This window comes from Eptatretus burgeri, chromosome 4 (genome assembly GCF_056783735.1).
Source record: "Eptatretus burgeri isolate ZD-2024b chromosome 4, Ebu_testis_v1, whole genome shotgun sequence".
NCBI lineage: Eukaryota > Metazoa > Chordata > Myxini > Myxiniformes > Myxinidae > Eptatretus > Eptatretus burgeri.
In genome coordinates, this window is record NC_140964.1 from 58,007,656 (window position 1) to 58,027,924 (window position 20,269).

Here is a 20,269-nt window from a genome sequence, read left to right on the forward strand (position 1 = left end):
ATACCATAAGCTTCATTGTCAGATTTGACCTCTGAGGATAGTGAGTGAGAGGTCAATGACCTCAATTACATTGAAATTGTCATTTTTTCACGATTCTGGTGCAGATTGTCTGTTTTGGGAATCATTAAAAAGGTATGTTGCCATGTGTTGGTCCCTTTATCTTCTGGAGAGCCTTTATACATAATCACAGGATGCAACCATGACTGAACAAGTGCTTTAAATGAGGTCAGTGACCTCAGAAAACAAATTTATTGAAATACACATTTAGGTTATTGTGGTGTCCAGAACAGCTTGCATGAAATCGTGTTGTAAGATCATCTGTGCAACCTTAATTTTCAATGTGCACTGAACATAGTCTATAAGCTTAAAGTACAGTGAGGTCAGTTACCTCAGACACATGTATAGTACATACCGGTACATGTAATACACACACACACATTATCCATATAGACACATAAATATAAAGGTGTCTGATTGCATCTGACAGTCTCCCGAACATGCACATAATGCAGTGCACTTGAGTGCAGCCTTGGTGCACTTGCAGTGGCCGGTACATCCCTTCTCGCAGCTGCAGTGGATCAGTTTGTGGCAAGATTTAGATGCCTCTGGCAGTGTCGTCCAAAGAGGCTGCCACGTTCGTCATCTAAAAAACCCAGAGGCCTCCTTTGTCCAGCCCCAGTCAGATGGGATTGGTAACTCTGGATTCAGGACCAGAGTTTGGTTCCAGCAGTTGCCCTGGAGAGATGCACGCTTGATGTGCTGCTGGAGTGCTGCCTGCATTGGGGGAATGTTTTCTAGAGCCCTAGACTTGTGTGCGAAGAGCTGTTTCCCAGCATCGTTCACTTCCATGGTGTCACTGGTGCGGTCATACATCACCACAACAAAGCGCTCCAGCAGTGACATTGACTCCTCAGGCCTCGGTCACATTTGCCACGGTGGCCGTGGGTTCTCCAAAATATACGGTCACTAGCAATTATACGGCGGCCGCAGTATTTCCACGGTCACACAATGTAGCAGTCACATATGTTTTTATTATTTGGGTAGCCGTGCGGGGTATTTATAAATTGTGGAGACCGAAAACGTGGGGGTGCCGTACGGTCTTTGATTTGATGTCGCACGGTGACCTTAGGGCGTTCCTGCGGCGGCCATAGAATTTTCAAGGCAGACGCAGGGTGCTCGCAAGGCGACCGGAAGGCGACCGCAGGGGGACCGCAGGGGGGCTCTAAGGCGAACGTGCGGCCAGACGGACGGTAACGAATGGGTTTTTTTTTTTTACCAGTTCTTTTGTTTCGGCTTGTCGAATTGCTACGGTGAACGTAGAAATGAAAAAAGTAATAACTCCGCGCTATAATTCCACGGTGACCCTACGGCCTGTAAAATATAGCCATACGGCGTAGGGCCACCCTGAGGCCACCTCAGAAATTCTGAGGCCGCCGCACGTTTGTCAATTCAGAGGTCATATCCTCGCCGTAGAGCAAATGTGACTTAGGCCTCACTGACATCACTTGGCATGCGTAAGAGTTCTTCAAAGGCATCAGTCACCTGTGGGAACACTTTCCAAATCTCCCAGGCAGTCGTCTTCCCTCTGCTAGTGAAAGAAGACAGTGTGGCACCCTGTGAGGGCATGAAAGATGGGGAGAGTAGCACATTGTCTTGGGTTCATGGCGGCAGCCAGTTGGTGAACAGCTATGTATCGGAAGCTGGATCCAGTACCAAGAGCTAGCCACAGCTCCTCAGGATTGATGTTGTTGAATGAAGCCACAGCCAGTACCACAACAGCAGTATCCACAGTGCCTATGGCCACCTTCCTGCACAGCATCTGCCACATGTAGAAGCAGGCGAGTGTCTGCCTCCTCGTGTGAACATGGGGCGAGGCAGGTCAAGTCGGACTCGGCAGGAGAGCACAGGATCTCAGTTCCACATGTTGCATACATTTCCTTGCCATCTGCTATTGGAAGAACAAATGCATGGTTTTTACATCATAAACATGTTTACCATTAACGAATGAAGCCAAACATCAATATTTTGATATTTTTAGGTCATTGACCTCTCACTGTCCTCAGAGGTCAAAGCTAGACACCTGTAAATAATTACCAACGCTGTGTGGAATATGTAGACACTTTTATTGGAACACAAATGCATGGTTTGTACATCATAAACATGTTTACCATTAACCAATGATGCCAAACATCAATATTTTAATACTTTGAGGTCATTGACCTCTCACGGTCCTCAGAGGTCAAATCTGCCTTACCTCCCGATCTGAAAATGAAGCTTATGGCATGTACTAACACTGTTAGAAATTTCATGCTTTAGTCATAATTTGCACAATTCTTTTGATATGAGAGATTATCAGCTGTACTATTACAGCTGTCAACGGTCTTCTTCACATCCGTCTTGTCATGAAATGATAATTCTGATTGTCCTCTTGTCTGGTGATATCCAGGTTGTTTTATGTGTGGAAATATTGTTTCCTCTCCATGCAAAGACATTTGTTTCACAGAACTCGACAAACCTTTCCCTATTTCTTCCTCACTTCAACTCCATGTTTCCCCATAGTGCATTTGTGTCCGACGTTATCTTCTCTCACTTTTGCATTAAGGTCTCCCATTGTAACCAGCACTTCGTAGTGAGTCACTTCATCTACCGCTCTCTCCCTCTCCAATTTCTGATATAAACAGTCCTTAATCTCATCATTCGCCCTAATTTGTTGGTGCATAACACTGGATGATGATCAGTTTTGAATGTTTTGAGTAGAATTGTGTCTTAAAAAATATGTCATTAATTGGCTGCCATTCCCTCAATGACTTCTCAACTCCTCTTTTTTTTTATTATGAATGCAACTCTGTCTCTCTGTACACCATCCTCTCTGCACGAATATCTTCATAATGCCGTATACAACCTATGGTTGCTGAATGCATCATTTCTGAGAGAGTAGTTGTGCCGCTGATGCAGTGTCCCGTTTCCAGTAAGCTCGTACTTATTTTACCGACCTCGGAGGAATGACAGGCTGCATCAACCCCTCTGGTGTTATTTAACTCTATGGCAGGAGCTCAAATTCAGGACTTGAAGACAGGGGTTCCCAAACCCAGGGTCGCAACCCCAACTTGAAATCCCCCCCCCCCCACAACTCAAAACCCATAGTTTGGAATGGTATTTTTCATGTCAAAAGTGTTTTCTCAGGCAATTTTTAGCGTAGGTACTGGTACCATTTTGGTCACGAAGCATTTCAAATATTGGGTTGTGGACAAAAAAGTTTGAGAACCACTGCTCAAAGATCTTAAACCAGCTACCCTGTTTGACATGAATACAAGAACTCCATCTCCCAATTCTATCTGGTCATAGCCCTTCCATCTAACTTCACTTACTCCCATTATACCTAAATTAAAATTTTGCATCTAATTTCCAGCTTGTGAACAATTTTCCCTGCTTCTCTTGGGGTTCTTGCATTCCATTTTCCAATCTTTAACCTTTTTTTTGGTTGGAGGAGAACCTCAATTCTGCCATTAAGTTTCTTTCGTCTTTGAATCATGTCATTCATTTGTAGCAGTGCCTGCTTCACCTTCCGATCGATAATGGAGTGCCTCAAGTTCTCGAAGTTTGTGATAAGTTTATTCATTTTTAACTCGTCTGTTCGAAGAACAGAGAGCTTTCGCGATTCCCCTGGCGTGAGCGTCAGTGTCAGCGTGAGCGTGAGCCTGAGCATGAAAATGTTAAAGTTTTTGGTGCAAGTTATTTTTTTCCTTTCTAATGTTTTTATCTACCACACTATTTTTATACGCCCGATATCTTCTTCTTCTTCTTTCGGCTGCTCCCGTTCGGGGTCGCCACAGCGGATCATCCGTATGATCCGCATAGTGATTTGGCACATGTTTTATGCCGGATGCCCTTCCTGACGCAACCCTGGTAGTCTCTTACAACACAGGGATATGGTACACCTATTTTAACCGGGGTATACACCGGCCCAGTACACTGGTACTCACTTCGCCGACCTCGGAAGGATGACAGGCTGAGTCAACCCCCTGGTGTATTAATTCAGTGGCCCAACGGGGCTTGAACTCAGGACCTTTTGGATCCCAAGCCGCTGCCCTAACCACTGCGCCAACACCAGGATATATATATATATATATATATATATATATATATATATATATATATATATATATATATATATATATATATATATATATATATATATATATATATATATATATATATATATATATATATATATATATATATATTTATATATATATATTTATTTATATATATATATTTATATATATATTTATATATTTACATACATACATACATACATACATACATACATACATACATACATACATACATATACATATACATACATATCGGGGCATATTATGTGATTCTGTCTGTCTGTCTGTCCGTTCCTGTCCGCACTCTAACTCCCAAAGTTTTCAACTTTCACATTTCATATTAGGTACAGACTGTGGAGACGGTGTGTCGCGACATACGTTCGTCATCTAAAGTGATTGCCATGGCAACCATGATTCTGTTTTCCGTCCGTTCCTGTCCACACTCTAACTCCAAAAGTTTTCAACTTTCACGTTTTATATTTTGTACATAGGTAAAGACTGTGGAGATGGTGTGTCGTGGCATAGGTTCGTCATCTAAAGTGGTTTCCATAGCAACCAGGATGCTGTTTTCCATCCGTTCCTGTCTGCACTCTAACTCCCAAAGTTTTCAACTTTCACGTTTCATATTTGGTACATATGTACAGACTGTGGAGACTGTGTGTCGCGACATACGTTCGTCATTTAAAGTGGTGGCCATGGCAACCATGATTCTGTTTTCCGTCCGTTCCTGTCCGCACTCTAACTCCCAAAGTTTTCAACTTTCACGTTTCATATTTGGTACATAGGTACAGACTGTGGACACGGTGTGTCGCGATATACATTCGTCATCTAAAGTGGTTGCCATGGCAACCAGGATGCTGTTTTCCATGTAGTAGCACAATTCTGTATATACTTTCTTGTTCGGGCGTATATTGTGCTCAGTTGTGCTCTTGTTACCGATTACAATATACATATATTGCTTTAAAATTATTTGGATCAGACTTCACTGCAATGCTTTATAAAAAATATTAATTATTAGACTCGTCTTTTAAAAACGATAAATGTGTAAACAGGCGAGCATTGGGTGGCTTTGACACCAACTCTGGTTATTAACAGGAATGAGCAATCAATCCAAAGCCGAACCCGACTGCACACACACACACACACACACACACACACACACACACACACACACACACACACACACACCCTCTCTCTTCAATCGTTCTCTTCCCTCGATCCCTCATTTCTTCCATCTATCCCGACTCCCCGCCATTGTTCATCTTCCATTCTACGCCCCTCCCATTTATTCTCCCATTCAATCCTCTTTCAGATCGAGCCAAAGCTATATCCCTCCTTTGCTCGATTTTTTTGGAGATTACATGAAGTTTCACTTCCAGAAACTGTCATCACCGTGTTTCATAGGCAGAGTGCTTCATGAATGTGTGTGCCATCCCTTGCTTGGACATTGAACTGGCATCCAGTCTGCCATCATTCGTTGGGAGACATCAAATATCCCAGTGTCCTTCACAAAGAGTAGGCAAGCTATCACCAAGACCATGACCAAATTCCATATTCCTGTCATAAATACTGCTGGGAGAGGGGTGGCAAACAGCCCAGCATGACCCTTGCCAAGAAACTGCTTTGGTAATACCAACGTTCTGCAACCGAGTTCTGGTACATGGATCAAATCAGAGATTTTCAAGAAAGGTTTTGGAAAAGTATCTTCATTTCAAGTTGTGGAGCAAACTTTCCAATTAGCTTTTATATTCATTTGACGCAAGTGTTGGTGGGAGGTGTGGTGGACCCAATGTTTTTACCTGTGTATTAATTATGTGATAGGTCAATAATCTTCTTTTTCTCGACTGAATTCATCTTTGGCATTGTTTTAAACTCCATGTCCTACAAAAGACTGAAACTGAATTTTGTGCAGGTGATATACATCCTGTAAATATGAAATGCAGACAACGCAACAATGATCCAAATGTCTCAGAACCGTGAAGGAAGAGTCCGATGTTCATTTGATAAACGGCAGCACTCACTGCCTGTTCTGTACCTACTGAGCAAAAACACATAAAATGCACAATTTTTATTGAATTCAGAATACATAGAATTTTAGAAATACTATTTTGAACTTGACAAAAAAAAATTTGGGAAAATGACTTGTCATTCTTTGTTTTTGTAGAACAACCCCGACATCCTATTGGACAAATAAGGTCAAGGGGCATCTTGACAGGGAAGAAGTCTTTTTTGAAGAAACAATCACGAGCCCAAGACTCACTGCCTTTGAAATACGAGTGCACATCTGGTCAAAACAACACCAAAGTTAATGTGACATTCATCAAACATGAAAGTATTCTCAATAGTCAAATGCAATTCAAATGCAATGTTTGCAGGATGGAATTTGCTTCACTGAGCAGTGTAAAAAAACACATGAGTCTCCACACTGGAGAGCTCCCTCACCATTGCTCTGTCTGTGAGAAAGCTTTTGCAAAAAAAAGCAGTTTGAAAAATCATATGAGGATCCACACAGAAAAACGTCCTCACAAGTGCTCTGTCTGTGATAAAGATTTAATGACAAAATACAGTTTGAAAATGCATATGAGGATCCATACAGGAGAACGTCCTTACAAATGTTCTGTCTGTAGTCAAGGTTTCTCACAAAAAGGCTATTTGGAAATACATATGAGGATCCACACAGGAGAACGTCCTTACAAATGCTCTGTCTGTAGTCAAGGTTTCTCACAAAAAGGCAGTTTGAAAATACATACGAGTATTCACACAGGAGAGTACCCTTATGGATGCTCTGCCTGTAATAAAGGTTTCTCAGGAAAAGGCAGATTGAAAAAACATATGAAGATCCACACAGGAGAACGTCGTTACACATGCTCCATTTGTAATAGTCATTTTAAATCTCAAGGCAATTTGAACCTCCATAGTATCATGCACACTGGAGAGCTCCCGCACAAATGCTCCATTTGTAATAGACATTTTAAATCTCAACGCAATTTGAACCTCCATGGTATGACGCACACTGGAGATCGCCCGCACAAATGCTCTGTCTGTGATAAAGGTTTCTCACGAAAACACTTGTTGAAAATACATATGAGAATCCATACAGGAGAACGCCCTTTCAAGTGTTCTGTTTGTGATAAAGGTTTCATTGATAAAACCAGGTTGAACTTTCATAGTACCATCCACACTGGAGACCGCCCGCACAAGTGCTCTGTTTGTGATAAAGGTTTCTGCAAAAAAAACGATTTGAAAATACATACGAGGATCCATACAGGAGAACGCCCTTACAAGTGCTCTGTCTGTGATAAAGGTTTTATTTCTCAACACCTCTTCAACCGCCATAGTACCATCCACACTGGAAACCACCCACACAAGTGCTCTGTCTGTGATGAAGCTTTCTCACAAAAATGTAATTTGAAAATACATATGAGGACCCATACAGGAGAGCATCCTTAGAAATGCTCTATTTGCGGTAAGAATTTTATTTCCAAACAGAAATTGAACCTCCATAGTACCACCCACATTGGAGACCACCTGCACAAGTGCTCTGTCTGTCATAAAGGTTTCTTTCGAAAATACAATTTGAAAATAAATACGAGGATCTATACAGGAGAGAAAACGAACAACACAAGGACGTAGATTGAATATGACACTTGGAAAAGAAAAACCAACAGCTGCAGGAAATGCACCAAATGATAATTAATGAAGAGAAAATTAGGAACCATCTCACAAACATACCAAACTTCAAATACCCAGGTACGGATGGAATTCCAAACTTCTTGGCTTAAGCACCGCGATGCTCTCCACACTCACTATGCTTGAGCATTCAAAAAACTCATCCAAGGGGAACAGCTTAATGTATGAATGGTTCAGAGAAATAAACACTATTTTAATCCCATGATCTTAAGAACCCCATCTTCCCAACAAATACAGACCAATAACATGTGTGCCAGCAACATTCAAACTTTGAACAGGTGTAATCACCGATGCAATTTATGACCACCTGACTCAAGGAGCTTTTGAGGTCAAACAGAAAGGATGTAAGAGAGGATGCTCTGGAACAGTAGACCATTTATCGTGAAACAAAACCATCCTCGAAAACTGCAAGCTCCAACAAACCAACTTATGCACAGCCTGGAAAGATTACACAAAAGCCTTTGATAGTGTCACACATGCATGGATTATAAAATGCATACAAGAATACAAAATTGACCCCAAATAGTCACAATGATTGAGAAAGCAATGTCGCTCTGGAACACAATGTTGATGCTACCTTACTTGGAAGGAAAGATTGAAATCCCAGGAGTACAGATCCAATGTATCTTACAAGGTGACAGTCTCCCCCCCCCCACCCCCCTCCCACCTCCTCATTTGTCTGGCTCTGGACCCTCTGAGTAACCTCATCAATTCACAACACAGATACAACCTGACATGCAACAGAAAAATGACCAAAGAAACAAGAAAGGTGACACCGACTGAACATGGTTGATCTAAAACTAATTGCACCGAATGATAACAAATGCTCAAATCAACTGAAACTAGTAAAGCAGTAATTCGAGGACATCAAAATGGAATTTGAGCTTGATAAATGCACCAAATGCACATTTGTTCAAGGAAAAACAAAAACAAAAGACAATATCTCAATTGATGAATGTACAACAATACAGGAATAAGAAAATGGGGCATCCCACAAATACCTCGGAATAAATGAAGGTCTCCAGGTACAACACAAAAAATGCATAAAATAATCAGCAAAGAGAACCTATACCGAATGAGTCTAATTCTGAAGTCATCCCTCTCTCCAAGAAAGAAAACCAAAGCGATAAACCAGTTTGCAGTGCCGGTATTCCAATATGACTGTGCAATTATAAACTGGCCACAATTGGAGATCAACAATTTCGACATCAAAACAAGTAAAGTTTTAACTATTCACAAGATATTTCACAAAAAACAATGCATACCAAGGTTGTATTTACTGAAATGAGAAGGAGGAGGTGGTTTGATGGAGCTTAACCAAGTGCACAAAACAAGATGTGAAGGAATCGCTGAGCATGTGAAAAACTCAACAGACTATTGAATGAGATTTGTACACGAGAAAGAAAACAAAAGACCAGAAAAGGGATCTTTAATCCATTTAGCAACAAACTTCCAAAAACAGGTGTAAATGATGGATACGACACAGGAAAATGAAAGAGAAACAACAAGAAGGGCACTCGGTAGACCGCATACTGTTACGGATTTGGAAACCTTGTGCACACAAACAGCCAGAGTCCCCGTAGTTCAGTTATTTCGATAATTATGTGTATAGTTGGAATCCATCCCCTATGTCGAATGGGAATTTCGTGTGTGCGCTGTGAGTTATTTTTTTTAGTTAGGTTTTTTTTACATCGCCAACAACAACAGCGACACCGACCCGTACTCAACCCGGTCGCCGTTACCCACGTGTTTTTGGCTGAGGGCGAGGGCGGAGCCTCCGTCGCTTCGGATCGAAGCTCCACTCCAATTAGGGGCATAGAGCGTTTCCTCCAGCCAATGAGCGAAGGGCGAGCATCGCACGCGCCCCCCAGCCAATCAGGGGGGCTGACAACCTCAGAACCGGCCCCGTCCAGCCAGAGGGAGTGTTTGGCCAGACCAATGAAGGGTGGCCAGGAGTCACCCGACAACCTCTCGTCCAATCCAGAGGCGAGTCCCTCAGAGCAAACCCTCGACCCGCGGGGGAGGGGGAGGATAACAGGAAGTGGCGAGCCGTGGAGAAAAAGCAAGCAAGGTTCGCCTCGTCGAAAGCAAGCAAGGTTCGCCTCGTCGAAAGCAAGCAAGGTTCGCCTCGTCGAAAGCAAGCAAGGTTCGCCTCGTCGAAAGCAAGCAAGGTTCGCCTCGTCGAAAGCAAACAAGGTTCGCCTCGTCGAAAGCAAGCAAGGTTCGCCTCGTCGAAAGCAAGCAAGGTTCGCCTCGTCGAGAGTAAGAAGGTTCGCCTCGTTGAAAGCAAGAAGGTTCGCCCCATCAGAACGGTGAAGGAGAGGAAGCCTTGTCTTGCCTGCTGGCATTCTCATCTGGTCCATGCCTAATGCCTATGCTGGCTGGCGTCCGTGGCACCGTTCTTGATCCCTGGTGCTGGGTGCTGCGTTGTTGGCAGTGGGTTCGAGTCACGCCACCGTACAAGCTCGAGCACACCGCATGAGGCGGGCAGGTGCAAATACAGGCCTCGGCCACCATTTCCTTGGGTGTGTGTGTGTGTGTGTGTGTGTGTGTGTGTGTGTGTGTGTGTGTGGTGCCAGTCTGTATAAGTAGAAATTGTTAAGTGTTTTTCATTTTACATGGTTTGCATTTCTTTTATTCGTGATAACTCTGCTCTTTCAGTGCTTCCCCTCCCCGATTATTGTTATAAATAAACCCCTGTTAAAGGTACCAGCTCGTTTTCTGTGCTTTCTCCCATTGGCCTTGCATGGTGCGTATTGAGAATTGGTGAGGCAGTTCGTGCCGTGAATTATTCATTTGGTCCGGCTCGGCTTTGGTAGCTTCCGCTCGGTTATGCCGGATCCGAGTCGGTGATAGCGACTCAGTTCGGACAAAGTCGGTCGAGGGTGTGGTTTTACCCGGTAGTTGTCCGACGTGGGTACTTAGTTATATTGAAATTAGGCAATGAATCCTACCCCACGCCTTCGAAATATTGGCGACCATGGTCCGCTAAGGGACCTGTGATCTTTCGGACTCATCCGAGAGTCACGACCTAAATTCCGGGTGGTCGGTGGGAGACGACACCACTGCTCCACCGAGTGGTCATTTATCACCACCGAACTCTGGCCCACAACAACACCACCATGCAATACATGATCCGTGAGAACACATCGGGCCCAATACATTTTTGAAATATCATGCAACATATCGTTTGGCCCTCTCTTTCAATGTTGAAGAATCACTTTTTAAAATTAAATAATTCTCGTAACTGGATCTGGATTCGGATTTTCACCAAAATGAAATCAATTCCTCCTTGTCATACACCCAACCTGTCCACCAAGTTTCATCGGAATCCATCCACAACTTTTGAGATATCGTGCTTTCTATTGATTTAGCCCTATATCTCAATGGTGAAGAATCACTGAAAAAGTTATCGCATCCATATCCAGATTAGAATCTTCACCAAAATCGAACCAATTCTTTCTAGTCACACACACACACACACATGTCCCCCCAAGTTTTGTTCAAATCCATCCACAACTTTTTGATATATCATGCTCGATATTGTTTTTGGCCCGATCTCTCAATGATGAACAATCACAATAAAAATTCTTGTCGCGGATCCGGATCCGGATCTTCACCAAAATAGAATCAGTTCGTTATTGTCACACACCCAACCTGCCCACGAAATTTAATCCGGATTTGTCTGTAACTTTTTGAGATATACTGCATACAAACAAAAAGAAAAATGACCGTGCAGTGCACGATACTTGCTAAATCCAACCCCTCTCCAAAGGTTGCCATGGATACATCAAATCGTACATTTCATTTAGAGTAACATTGACAATCTTAATCAAAGCTCAGGTCAATTGGAGGAAAATTGATTATTTTTCAGATTGAAATTGATGATTTTAGAAGTTTGACCTTCAGTTGACCTTTCACCTCAAAAATAGTTGGTTTCCCAACCCAATGATGCAATATGCAAATCTTGGACAAATTTCAAGTCGATCGGATGAAAAATGACTTTTAGAAATTTGACCTGAAGATTATCTTTGACCTTTCACCTCAAAATCAATAGGCTTCTCAGTTGAGACCACTTCTTCAACTCGGGAAAGTTTCATGATGATCGGTCTTGAATTTTGACCTGTGGGCGATAAACAGGCAGACAAACAGACAAGACGGTAGATGACATGGCTGCTCGCTCTCGATGGAAAGCTGGCCGACGCGACTAGCCGATATTCATGTACATGCTATCAATCAATTTAGCACAATAAATATGATTATCACAGCCTTCTTAGTTTGCGCCCAGAAACCCGCCTTGTGAAATTTCAGGCATGTGTCGAAAGAGACTCCAACAAATGGCAGCCCTGGTAATTCCATAAATCTATTCGCGCAAGATTTTATTTTTATATATGATGCTGTAAGACATTCTCCTTGGGCACAAAAAAACAGGTCCCTCAGAGGTCCAGTTTCGGAGGTATTGATTTTTTTGTACAGTCCACAATAAGTGTACGATGTACGATAAATTATTTTAGCTGTTGCTAAGCAACGGAGGTGTGCCTAGCAACCATTCATTTTTGTGTACATGCTAGCCACATTGTACACATTTCACCCAAGTTTCATCAAAATCAGGCTCTTTCTGTACGAGATTTTCGCAATTAACCGTTTCTGAAATGTTCGACATGTACTCGCCCAAAACCTATCTCCTACAAATATTTTTTTGTTGGGGCTGCAAATTGGCATGAAGGGAGCTATAGATAGATTGCGCACAGAACTCTAAGCTTCGATTTTTCGATTTTTTTTTTGATTTTTTTCGATTTTTTTACCATTTTAAAGGGCCATTGCTACGCCGTTGCTAGGGCCCGGGGTCCCATATTCGAAAGCACATGATTCCCAGAAATATTGGTCCTACCTACCAAATTTCATTGGAATCGGTTGAGTGGTTTAGCCCCTAGGCTTGACCAAAGTTTCGCAGACAGACAGACAGATGGAAATATCCAGAATAAGGGTGCTCTAAGAGCAGCGAATAGACAAGCCGGTAGGCGGCGATGGGTTGCCGAGCATGGAAACTATAAGATATAGAGCAAAATGGATGTCATATATCAGATAGGGAATCACCTTAAGATTATGCATATCAAATCTCATCCAGTTCCATATACTGATAACTACTCAGTATCCATTTGAATGAAAAGTACCGAAAATGCGGTTTGAAATCGGAAATCCCCAAAGTTCGAGGGGGTGCTGTGGGTGAACAAAGATCTAAATTGAAAATCCGGTTCGATCGTTTGTGCACAATGTATTCCAGACGATTACTGTGAAATTTCATGACCATCCGACGATAACCCTAGGAGGAGTAGCATTTGGCACGAAGGCACTTCCAGGTCACGCATATTATCGATTTTTGCACTAATTGACCTTTGACCCCTGACCTAAGCGAAATCGGTCAATATGTCCTGAAGCAAAGTTGTAGTACTCATTGAGTACCATGAACCTGCAAAGTTTCATTCGTATCGATGCACTCACCTGGTCGCTAGGGGGCCTTCAATTTTCGGCAATTTTTGCGTATACCCTAATTGTAGGGGGCGCTGCGGGTAAAGTATTCCATATATCACAAAACCGGAATAAATTTGACAGAGCATCACCTGTAGATCATTCGTGCCAAATTACATTAGCCTACGTGGGATAATGGCTTTCGGAATTGATTTTGATTGAATGGAACCGATTTTGAAGGTTTTTCGGTTGTTGCTAGGGAACCAAAGCGTCCCTAGAAACCATCACAATTTCCAAAGCACGAGGTCATAAGATGTACCTACCATCTGAGTTTGGTCAAACTCGGCCCATGTTTACTACCAATTATGCTGATGACAAACAAACAAACAGACAGAATTGCTGACAATAAGGGTCACCTATTTCGGCGACCCGACAGAATAACAAAATCAACTGAACAAATATACTTGTAAAATCTTCCAATTTGCAAGTAACAAACAGAGAGACATGGGTGAGAACATAATGAAACAGAAGACCAAGAAGTAAAGAGCAAATATGGAGTCATCATGAGACCCCTGGATAGGATTCGGGTTTCATCCGCAACTTCACAACCGTCAAACCCATCCAGACACAGCCATGAAAGCCTTATAGAAAGATTTCTGCAAGAATTCACTTCTCCTTGGAGAAATAGATAACGAAAGAGAGGAGTAGAGAGTAAAATAGATGAAATAGAAGAAAAACTTTTTAACCTTTTTGTGGGATTGTGATGGAACAATGTGAAAATATGTCGTGATGGTAATCCATAAGATGATTGTGGTGTCGTATTGTGGCATGGTAATGTGATGTCATTCCTCATTGTTCGGTTGGTTGTTGGTTTTTTTGAGATTTGTGACATCACAAAGTGTCACAAGTTCGTCAGTCAATTAATTTGCATTATTATAAAAAGGGAAGATGTGTTTAGATTTTAAGTACAAGTTGTTGGTAAAGTGATGTAACCCCACAGTGTCAATGTTGATGTGGTCCATGTTTGGGGACTCCAGTGATGCCCAATAAAAGAAGGTATTCAAATTACCCCGCATTGGAATGTGGCGTGTTGTCAGACTCTCTGAGGATCTCGTGAGCAATGCAGCCGATAAGTCCGCATTATTACGATCATTGAGGTGCGACAATCAGGAGGGTCTAATTGACCTAAAAACACCATTTGTAGATTTTTACACAAAATACCTTTGGGTGTCTGAATTTCTGAAATCTCGACCTGTCTATGTCGGATGCCACTGATTAAATAGATATATAAATCAGAATGGAAGATGATCCAAATCCAAATTAAAAAGGCGACATTGTTATCAACTCTCATTCACAGTCACGTGTCGTTTAACGTGGGGATCAGGTGAAGCGGCACAGCAGAGGTACGTATTATGTGTACAGACCCTTGAAGAGGAAGGACGTGTAGTAAACACTTCCGGGTGAACTTCTTGTACAAACCTTGTACTGTACCTGGAGCGCACGTCCTCCTGATCGCGACTAAACTTCCGAGGACGAGGTGAGGTGTGTTCGGGGTTTCTCACTTCGTTATTTAATACTGAGAAAGAGGTGTAAAACGTTCATTAAAAAATAAAATAATTTCCTGTTCGCTGATGATCGGTAATGAAGATAAGTTAAACGAGTTCTCATTAAATGTGTTTGGAGATATTTAATTGTTAATTTAATGAGGAGTTTTTTCTCTCATCCTGTTTTATATCACCTCGTCACTAAACTTCCGATAACGATGGTTAACCTCATCTTTCCGTTGAATTACAAAACTACCAGATACCGTTTATATAATTATCTTGTGTGAACAATTTGAGATCCAAACTGAGGAGGTGAAACAAGGAAGGGAACGAGGTACAAATACCGACCGTTCCCTGTTTCGTGGGATATTTAACATGGACAACCTAAATGTAGATGGGGAAAGGTGTTTCCTGATCCCGAAAGTCAAAACATAACAGAGAAAACATAACAGTTCTGAAATTCACCATTCCTGGTAAACATTCCACCAAGATTCCAGGTTTGGTTAAATTGGATTCCATAAGGAAATTATTCTGGAAATCCAGAATTCAGAGTGGAAGGGGCGATCTCTGTTATGTAATCTATCTAGATCTATCTCGGTTATATAATCTATCTAGATCTGTCTCTGCTGTACTATCTATCTCGATCTATCTCTGTTATGTAATCTATCTAGATCTATCTCTGTTATATAATCTATCGAGATCTATCTCTGTTATGTAATCTATCTAGATCTACCTCTGTTATGTAATCTATCGCGATCTATCTCTGTTATGTAATCTATCAAGATCTATCTCTGCTGCACTATCTATCTAGATCTATCTCGGTTATATAATCTGTCTCTGTTATGTAATCTATCTAGATCTATCTTGGTTATATAATCTACCTACATGTGTCTCTGCTGTACTATCTGTCTAGATCTATCTCTGTTATGTAATCTATCTAGATCTGTCTCTGCTGTACTATCTATCTAGATCTATCTCTGTTATGTAATCTATCTCGAACTGTCTCTGCTTTACTATCTATCTAGATCTATCTCTGTTATATAATCTATCTAAATCTATCTCTGCTGTGCTATTTCTCGAGATCTATCTCTGCTGTGCTATCTATGTAGATCTATCTCTGCTATGTTATCTATCTAGATCTATCTCTGCTGTGCTATCTGTCTTGATCTATCATTGCTATGTTATCTATCTAGATCATTCTCTGCTGTGCTATCTCTCTAGAGCTATCTCTGCTGTGTTACCTATCTCGATCTATCTCTGCTGTGCTATCTCTTTAGATCTATCTTTGCTGTGCTAGTGTTACGAATCTGGCAACCATGAGCACTCAACATTCAGGTCCCCGTAGCTCAGTTATTTCGTTAAGTAAATGTGGATAGATAGCTCCCTTTCCCCGATGTCTTCTGTGAATTAAGTGTTCGTGCGCTGCGAAGTTATTTTATAGATAGGATTTTTACCCCAACAACATCAACCCTCTGCTCACGGCATTGTCCGCGCTCTTCGCGCGCTCGCTGGCATGCGGGCGTGTGCCTGGTCGGAATCCCATGCCACAGGTGGTGTGGATTTCGCGCCAAATATGGTCACGAAGCATTTCGCTTTGGCTTGGCCCCAAATATGGGCACGGAGTGCTTCGTTCTGGTTTCGTGCCAAATAAGGGTATGCGTCATTTTCCGCCCAATGGGCGATGCGTGGACCAAAGGCGAAGCCACGACACGCCGTCCACCCAATGGGAGCAGGCGACGGGGGAGCGGACCAGGCCCCAAAAACAACGGAATTGATTGATGATTGCGTCCCGTCTGCTCAAGCGCTCTTCTGTCTGGGTCTGCGGCTGATTGCTTCCCACGCATCTGAGGCGTCTCGTCTGGCGCATTACAACAAGTGGTCGACAATCTCATCACGGGAGATCACCTCGTCTCGCATCCGATGGGTTTGGCTGCCCTAGTCCGTTCTTTGGTGCATGGTGCTCCGGGAAGGTGCGGTCGTCCAGCCGCGCGAATGCGGCCAGGTAGCCAGCCACGTTCTCTTCCCTCAGCTCGTCTTCCCTCCTGAGCTGAAGGGGCAATAAAGAGCTCGAGGTCCATCTCTTTCTGGGGTATTTGTGTGTGCGTGTGTGTCCGTGGGCCCTGTCTCTAAGTGGAATTGTTTAAGGAATTGCTTGCACATTTGATTCCCTTCTTTATTCGGATAACTCTGCCCTGACGTGCTCCTCTTATCCCCCGATTATTGTAAATAAATTCCCCTCTTGTTGAATGTCCCAGTTCGTTCCCTGTCATTTCTTTTCTTGGCTTAGCATGGTGCGTGTTGAAAAATTGGCGATTGAAGGTCCTGTAAGGGACCAGTGCCTTTCGGACTTATCCGAGGGTCACCACCTAAATTCCGGTTGTTCGGTAAAGACGACTCTACTGCTGCACATAGCTGTCGTGATCGCCACCGAGACCCGGCCCCTGTAACACTATTCCTTTAAATCTATATCTGCTGTGCTATCTCTTTAGATCTATCTTTGCTGTACTATCCCTTTAAATATATATCTGCTGTTTTATCGATTCGGCTCTGTCGGTATTGATATATAATTTTTTTTTTGCAATATTGATGTTAACAGTGTGCTCATACAGGTATATACCGATATATCACAATTAATTATTTTTCTATTGAATTCGTTTTTCTTTTGTTTTTTTTCCACAGGTGTTAAAAAATATGTTATGGTCCAATGTCCATTACGTATTCATATAAGACATACGAGACATTTTCACAAAAGCGGGTCAGGTAATGGTAAAGACTATCCGATAATTTTTATCAAGCATATATTGCCCAGTCAGTGCAGAGGCCTTATGGTGATCCTGCGTTGTGACATCATTTGAACATTTTTCTAGGCCGAATAAGGGGTTCAAGCACTATTTCGAGAATATCAAAGAAAGTTGATTTTTGAGTTTGTTCTTTACCGTTACCTGACCCGCTTTTGTGAAAATGTCACATACACATCATTGACACATTGTAATTTTTCAAAGTAATCCCTCACCGGGCTTTTTCCCCATGATAGGAACGGTTATTTCACTTCCAACTTCAACTTGTATGAAAAATGATTTTGTTTTCAAGGGAGATCAGGATTGGGAATCGTCACAGGCCAGTATGACTATCGTGGGTTTCCAGTACCACTATCGCCGACCGCTGTACCACTAATTGGCACAGGCCTGTATGACTGTTGCAGATCGCCGTTATGGGAATCGGCACGGGCCCATATGACTATCTCTGATCGCCTTACCGGTAATCAGCACAGGCAGATATCGGTATTACGATCGCGGATCACCATGACGGTAATGGGCACTAGCTTTCTAAAGCACCCCGATTCATATAAAATACTGTCATGGCCAAAAATATTGGCACTCTTGCAGTTTTTTCACATCATGCACCATCTTCCAAAATATTTTTGAAATAAAAAAATACTTTGGTTTCCACGTATGTATTTCTTTGGTTTGCAGTGGAACAAAACAAAAATACAGCTGAAAAAATGACAAAATCGTAGCTTATTCCACACACAAATCCTAAAATGGCACGGACAATATTATTGGCACCTTTTAAAAGTTATTAGAAATAATTAGATGTCAATAAGGTGATTCTCCTTTACTTTGGAAATGAACTCATCTGTGGTGAGTTGCAGGTTCCTGCAATATAAAAATCACTCATTTAACCAATTTGGATTGAAAACAGGAGTCATTCTGCTACTTTGTGTCACTGTGTGTGCATGGAGAAAAGAAAGAAAACCAGAGAATTGTTTCAGGAGGTCAGACACAAGATTGTTGCCAAGCATGGACAATCTCAAGGCCACAAGTCCATTTCCAGAGACCTTGATGTTTCTGTGTCCACTGTACGCAATGTTATCAGGAATGTTAAGGTCCATGGCAGTGTCGCCAACCTCCCTGGACCTGGCCACAAGAGAAAACTTGATCGAAGATTGCAGCGAAGGATTGTTCAAATGGTGGAGAAAGCACCTCGATCAACGGCCAAACAGGTTCAAGCTGACCTTCAGACACAAGGTACGACAGTTTCAACTCGAAACATCCATCGCCAACTCAATGAAAGGGAGTTCTATGGGAGGAGACCCAGGAGGACCCCACTGCTGAGAGAGAGCGACATGAGAAAGCCCGGCTGGAGTATGCCAAAACACACATGAACAAGCCAAAATCCTTCTGGGAGAATGTCCTGTGGACAGATGAGACCAAATTAGAGTTTTCTGGTAAAGCACATCATCTCCATGTTTACAGAAAATAAAATGAAGCCTTCAAAGAAAAGAACACCTTCCCTCCAGTCAAACATGGAGGAGGTTCAATGATGTTTTGGGGTTGCTGTGCTGCCTCGAGCACTTGGTGCCTTGAATGTGTGCATGGATCCAAATCCCATTGAACACCTGTGGGGAGATCTGAAAACAGCAGTTGGGAGAAGGCACCATTCAAATCTTGGAGAACTGGAGCAGTTTGCACAAGAAGAGTGGGGCAAATTGCCAGTAGAGCGGTGTAGGAAGCTCATTCGTGGCTATAGGAAGTGCTTGACTACATTTATTTTGTCCAAAGGCTGTGCTGCCAAATATTATGTCTCGGGTGTCAATACTTTTGTTCATGCCATTTATTTTTATTTTGTGATTTCAAAGGATATATTAAGTTCTGAATCAAAAACAATCATTCTGTAATATTAACATTGAAATATATAATTGTGGAGATCAAATACTTTTGTCAATTTCAACTTATTTTTCGAGAAAATTGTGAGTTTTTTGAAAAAATTCAAGGGTGCCAATATTTTTGTCCATGAGAAAGTCATTGGCAATTGCTTTAAAAACAGCCACGAGGCCAAAGAAAAATGTGATTGCTTGTACGGTGCAAAGGTGCTGAGGGTTAAAAGTTAAAACCGACTGTCCCTACTTCCTGGTATGTCTTGAGGCCGTACGTTCCACTTTTCAAGGTGCAGCCGCATGCATAAAAGCTTTCAAAATAATTTGGCCATTGTTGCAAATGTGTAGCCCAATATTTGTGCAGCCGCAAATGTGATTTTTTTTTTTTTGTGTAACCCAAAATCACGTAATAAAAAAGCAAAAAATATTTGCCCAAACAGCAACGCTTTCTTTTCAACTGCCATGTTCCATTGAAAACGTGGGGGAAGCATTTAAAAATTAAAACCCACGCTATCTTCCTGGCAAAGGCCTTTCTGCATGCAGGCTCGCACGTACATTGAGCTTGTGCCCGTCCCGTCAGCTTACTCTGAATTGGATTCGTACATACTACACTCTGGGGAAACCATTTTAAAATCCAAACGAAGCCATTAGTCCTTAGCAGCCCCCCCCCCCGACCCAATACGCGTTCCTCCAACCTCCTCAGGGTCCATGTTAACCGTGCACATGCACGTACAATATACTCTTTACTCGCACGTGTGCACGGTTTTTCTCACACCCACACTGCATGTCACATC

At 42.3% G+C, this 20,269-nt stretch overlaps 1 protein-coding gene across 4 annotated transcripts in view; it reads left to right on the forward strand.

Moving 5' to 3' along the window:
• The window catches only part of LOC147028126 (uncharacterized), an 86,744-nt gene that overhangs the window by 22,704 nt on the left and 43,771 nt on the right, over positions 1 to 20,269 (forward strand). The window contains exon 3 of one of the 4 annotated variants that reach the window (XR_015057438.1): positions 6,280 to 14,811. The exons of 1 other annotated variant lie outside the window; for it this stretch is intronic. The gene's annotated coding sequence lies outside the window, so the exon portion shown is untranslated. Of the gene's footprint in view, positions 1 to 6,279; positions 14,817 to 20,269 lie in introns of those variants that run through there. 2 more of the 4 variants (XM_085878232.1, XM_085878231.1) reach the window with 2 other exon arrangements.